The following is a 5,650-nucleotide window of genomic DNA, read 5'->3' on the forward strand; positions in this document are numbered from 1 at the left end:
AGATGTAGCGTAAAAAGTCAAAACTTTTCCACAATACGTGACAACCATTTAATTTCTGAGCTTCCGTGGCTCAATGGTTAGCGCGTTCGGCTGTTAACCAATAGGTTGGTGGTTCGAGCCCATCCGGGAAAGGTGTTGTGAGGTCTCAGATGTGACGTAAAAAGTCAAGGTTTTTACACAATACCTGACGAGCATTTAACTTTTGGGCTTCCGTGGCTCAATGGTTAGCGCGTTCGGCTGTTAACCAATAGGTTGGTGGTTCGAGCCCATCCGGGAGCGGTGTTGTGACGTCTCAGATGTGACGTAAAAAGTCAAGGTTTTTTCCACAACACCTGACGACCATTTAATTTTTGGGCTTCCGTGGCGCAATGGTTAGCGCGTTCGGCTGTTAACCAATAGGTTGGTGGTTCGAGCCCCTCCGGGAGCGGTGTTGTGAGGTCTCAGATGTAACGTAAAATGTCAGAGTTTTTCCACAATACCTGACGAACATTTAATTTTTGAGCTTCCGTGGCGCAATGATTAGCGCGTTCAGCTGTTAATCGAAAGGTTGAAGGTTCGAGCCCACCCGGGAGAGGTGTTGTGGGGTCTCAGATGTAGCGTAAAAAGTCAAAACTTTTCCACAATACGTGACAGCCATTTAATTTCTGAGCTTCCGTGGCTCAATGGTTAGCGCGTTCGGCTGTTAACCAATAGGTTGGTGGCTCGAGCTCATCCGGGAGCGGTGTTGTGAGGTCTCAGATGTGACGTAAAAAGTCAAGGTTTTTCCACAATACCTGACGAACATTTAATTTTTGGGCTTCCTTGGCGCAATGGTTAGCGCGTTCGGCTGTTAACCGAAAGGTTGGTGGTTCGAGCACAACCGGGAGAGGTGTTGTAGGGTCTCAGATGTAACGTAATAAGTCACAACTTATCCACAATACCTGACAACCATTTAATTTCTGAGCTTCCGTGGCTCAATGGTTAGCGCGTTCGGCTGTTCACCAATAGGTTGGTGGCTCGAGCTCATCCGGGAGCGGTGTTGTGAGGTCTCAGATGTGACGTAAAAAGTCAAGGTTTTTCCACAATACCTGACGAACATTTAATTTTTGGGCTTCCTTGGCGCAATGGTTAGCGCGTTCGGCTGTTAACCGAAAGGTTGGTGGTTCGAGCACAACCGGGAGAGGTGTTGTAGGGTCTCAGATGTAACGTAATAAGTCATAACTTATCCACAATACCTGACAACCATTTAATTTCTGAGCTTCCGTGGCTCAATGGTTAGCGCGTTCGGCTGTTCACCAATAGGTTGGTGGTTCGAGCCCATCCGGGAGCGGTGTTGTGAGGTCTCAGATGTAACGTAAAATGTCAGAGTTTTTCCACAACACCTGACGAACATTTAATTTTTGGGCTTCCGTGGCGCAATGATTAGCGCGTACAGCTGTTAATCGAAAGGTTGAAGGTTCGAGCCCACCCGGGAGAGGTGTTGTGGGGTCTCAGATGTTGCGTAAAAAGTCAAAACTTTTCCACAATACGTGACAACCATTTAATTTCTGAGCTTCCGTGGCTCAATGGTTAGCGCGTTCGGCTGTTAACCGATAGGTTGGTGGTTCGAGCCCATCCGGGAGCGGTGTTGTGACGTCTCAGATGTGACGTAAAAAGTCAAGGTTTTTCCACAATACCTGAAGACCATTTAATTTTTGGGCTTCCGTGGCGCAATGGTTAGCGCGTTGGGCTGTTAACCAATAGGTTGGTGGTTCGAGCCCATCCGGGAGCGGTGTTGTGAGGTCTCAGATGTAACGTAAAAAGTCAAAGATTTTTACACAATACCTGACGAGCATTTAATTTTTGGGCTTCCGTGGCGCAATGATTAGCGCGTTCAGCTGTTAATCGAAAGGTTGAAGGTTCGAGCCCACCCGGGAGAGGTGTTGTGGGGTCTCAGATGTAGCGTAAAAAGTCAAAACTTTTCCACAATACGTGACAACCATTTAATTTCTGAGCTTCCGTGGCTCAATGGTTAGCGCGTTCGGCTGTTAACCAGTAGGTTGGTGGTTCGAGCCCATCCGGGAAAGGTGTTGTGAGGTCTCAGATGTGACGTAAAAAGTCAAGGTTTTTACACAATACCTGACGAGCATTTAACTTTTGGGCTTCCGTGGCTCAATGGTTAGCGCGTTCGGCTGTTAACCAATAGGTTGGTGGTTCGAGCCCATCCGGGAGCGGTGTTGTGACGTCTCAGATGTGACGTAAAAAGTCAAGGTTTTTTCCACAACACCTGACGACCATTTAATTTTTGGGCTTCCGTGGCGCAATGGTTAGCGCGTTCGGCTGTTAACCAATAGGTTGGTGGTTCGAGCCCCTCCGGGAGCGGTGTTGTGAGGTCTCAGATGTAACGTAAAATGTCAGAGTTTTTCCACAATACCTGACGAACATTTAATTTTTGAGCTTCCGTGGCGCAATGATTAGCGCGTTCAGCTGTTAATCGAAAGGTTGAAGGTTCGAGCCCACCCGGGAGAGGTGTTGTGGGGTCTCAGATGTAGCGTAAAAAGTCAAAACTTTTCCACAATACGTGACAACCATTTAATTTCTGAGCTTCCGTGGCTCAATGGTTAGCGCGTTCGGCTGTTAACCAATAGGTTGGTGGCTCGAGCTCATCCGGGAGCGGTGTTGTGAGGTCTCAGATGTGACGTAAAAAGTCAAGGTTTTTCCACAATACCTGACGAACATTTAATTTTTGGGCTTCCTTGGCGCAATGGTTAGCGCGTTCGGCTGTTAACCGAAAGGTTGGTGGTTCGAGCACAACCGGGAGAGGTGTTGTAGGGTCTCAGATGTAACGTAATAAGTCATAACTTATCCACAATACCTGACAACCATTTAATTTCTGAGCTTCCGTGGCTCAATGGTTAGCGCGTTCGGCTGTTAACCGATAGGTTGGTGGTTCGAGCCCATCCGGGAGCGGTGTTGTGACGTCTCAGATGTGACGTAAAAAGTCAAGGTTTTTCCACAATACCTGAAGACCATTTAATTTTTGGGCTTCCGTGGCGCGATGGTTAGCGCGTTTGGCTGTTAACCAATAGGTTGGTGGTTCGAGCCCATCCGGGATCGGTGTTGTGAGGTCTCAGATGTAACGAAAAAAGTCAAGGTGTTTTCCACAACACCTGACGAACATTTAATTTTTGGGCTTCCGTGGCGCAATGATTAGCGCGTTCAGCTGTTAATCGAAAGGCTGAAGGTTCGAGCCCACCCGGGAGAGGTGTTGTGGGGTCTCAGATGTAGCGTAAAAAGTCAAAACTTTTCCACAATACGTGACAACCATTTAATTTCTGAGCTTGCGTGGCTCAATGGTTAGCGCGTTCGGCTGTTAACCAATAGGTTGGTGGTTCGAGCCCATCCGGGAGCGGTGTTGTGAGGTCTCAGATGTGACGTAAAAAGTCAAGGTTTTTCCACAATACCTGACGAACATTTAATTTTTGGGCTTCCTTGGCGCAATGGTTAGCGCGTTCGGCTGTTAACCGAAAGGTTGGTGGTTCGAGCACAACCGGGAGAGGTGTTGTAGGGTCTCAGATGTAACGTAATAAGTCACAACTTATCCACAATACCTGACAACCATTTAATTTCTGAGCTTCCGTGGCTCAATGGTTAGCGCGTTCGGCTGTTCACCAATAGGTTGGTGGCTCGAGCTCATCCGGGAGCGGTGTTGTGAGGTCTCAGATGTGACGTAAAAAGTCAAGGTTTTTCCACAATACCTGACGAACATTTAATTTTTGGGCTTCCTTGGCGCAATGGTTAGCGCGTTCGGCTGTTAACCGAAAGGTTGGTGGTTCGAGCACAACCGGGAGAGGTGTTGTAGGGTCTCAGATGTAACGTAATAAGTCATAACTTATCCACAATACCTGACAACCATTTAATTTCTGAGCTTCCGTGGCTCAATGGTTAGCGCGTTCGGCTGTTCACCAATAGGTTGGTGGTTCGAGCCCATCCGGGAGCGGTGTTGTGAGGTCTCAGATGTAACGTAAAATGTCAGAGTTTTTCCACAACACCTGACGAACATTTAATTTTTGGGCTTCCGTGGCGCAATGATTAGCGCGTACAGCTGTTAATCGAAAGGTTGAAGGTTCGAGCCCACCCGGGAGAGGTGTTGTGGGGTCTCAGATGTTGCGTAAAAAGTCAAAACTTTTCCACAATACGTGACAACCATTTAATTTCTGAGCTTCCGTGGCTCAATGGTTAGCGCGTTCGGCTGTTAACCGATAGGTTGGTGGTTCGAGCCCATCCGGGAGCGGTGTTGTGACGTCTCAGATGTGACGTAAAAAGTCAAGGTTTTTCCACAATACCTGAAGACCATTTAATTTTTGGGCTTCCGTGGCGCAATGGTTAGCGCGTTGGGCTGTTAACCAATAGGTTGGTGGTTCGAGCCCATCCGGGAGCGGTGTTGTGAGGTCTCAGATGTAACGTAAAAAGTCAAAGATTTTTACACAATACCTGACGAGCATTTAATTTTTGGGCTTCCGTGGCGCAATGATTAGCGCGTTCAGCTGTTAATCGAAAGGTTGAAGGTTCGAGCCCACCCGGGAGAGGTGTTGTGGGGTCTCAGATGTAGCGTAAAAAGTCAAAACTTTTCCACAATACGTGACAACCATTTAATTTCTGAGCTTCCGTGGCTCAATGGTTAGCGCGTTCGGCTGTTAACCAGTAGGTTGGTGGTTCGAGCCCATCCGGGAAAGGTGTTGTGAGGTCTCAGATGTGACGTAAAAAGTCAAGGTTTTTACACAATACCTGACTAGCATTTAACTTTTGGGCTTCCGTGGCTCAATGGTTAGCGCGTTCGGCTGTTAACCAATAGGTTGGTGGTTCGAGCCCATCCGGGAGCGGTGTTGTGACGTCTCAGATGTGACGTAAAAAGTCAAGGTTTTTTCCACAACACCTGACGACCATTTAATTTTTGGGCTTCCGTGGCGCAATGGTTAGCGCGTTCGGCTGTTAACCAATAGGTTGGTGGTTCGAGCCCCTCCGGGAGCGGTGTTGTGAGGTCTCAGATGTAACGTAAAATGTCAGAGTTTTTCCACAATACCTGACGAACATTTAATTTTTGAGCTTCCGTGGCGCAATGATTAGCGCATTCAGCTGTTAATCGAAAGGTTGAAGGTTCGAGCCCACCCGGGAGAGGTGTTGTGGGGTCTCAGATGTAGCGTAAAAAGTCAAAACTTTTCCACAATACGTGACAACCATTTAATTTCTGAGCTTCCGTGGCTCAATGGTTAGCGCGTTCGGCTGTTAATTAATAGGTTGGTGGCTCGAGCTCATCCGGGAGCGGTGTTGTGAGGTCTCAGATGTGACGTAAAAAGTCAAGGTTTTTCCACAATACCTGACGAACATTTAATTTTTGGGCTTCCTTGGCGCAATGGTTAGCGCGTTCGGCTGTTAACCGAAAGGTTGGTGGTTCGAGCACAACCGGGAGAGGTGTTGTAGGGTCTCAGATGTAACGTAATAAGTCATAACTTATCCACAATACCTGACAACCATTTAATTTCTGAGCTTCCGTGGCTCAATGGTTAGCGCGTTCGGCTGTTAACCGATAGGTTGGTGGTTCGAGCCCATCCGGGAGCGGTGTTGTGACGTCTCAGATGTGACGTAAAAAGTCAAGGTTTTTCCACAATACCTGAAGACCATTTAATTTTTG

Source organism: Phalangium opilio, unplaced genomic scaffold (assembly GCF_054372755.1).
Source record: "Phalangium opilio isolate 3A_F unplaced genomic scaffold, DU_Popi_V2 ptg001170l_1, whole genome shotgun sequence".
Classification (NCBI taxonomy): Eukaryota; Metazoa; Arthropoda; class Arachnida; order Opiliones; family Phalangiidae; genus Phalangium; species Phalangium opilio.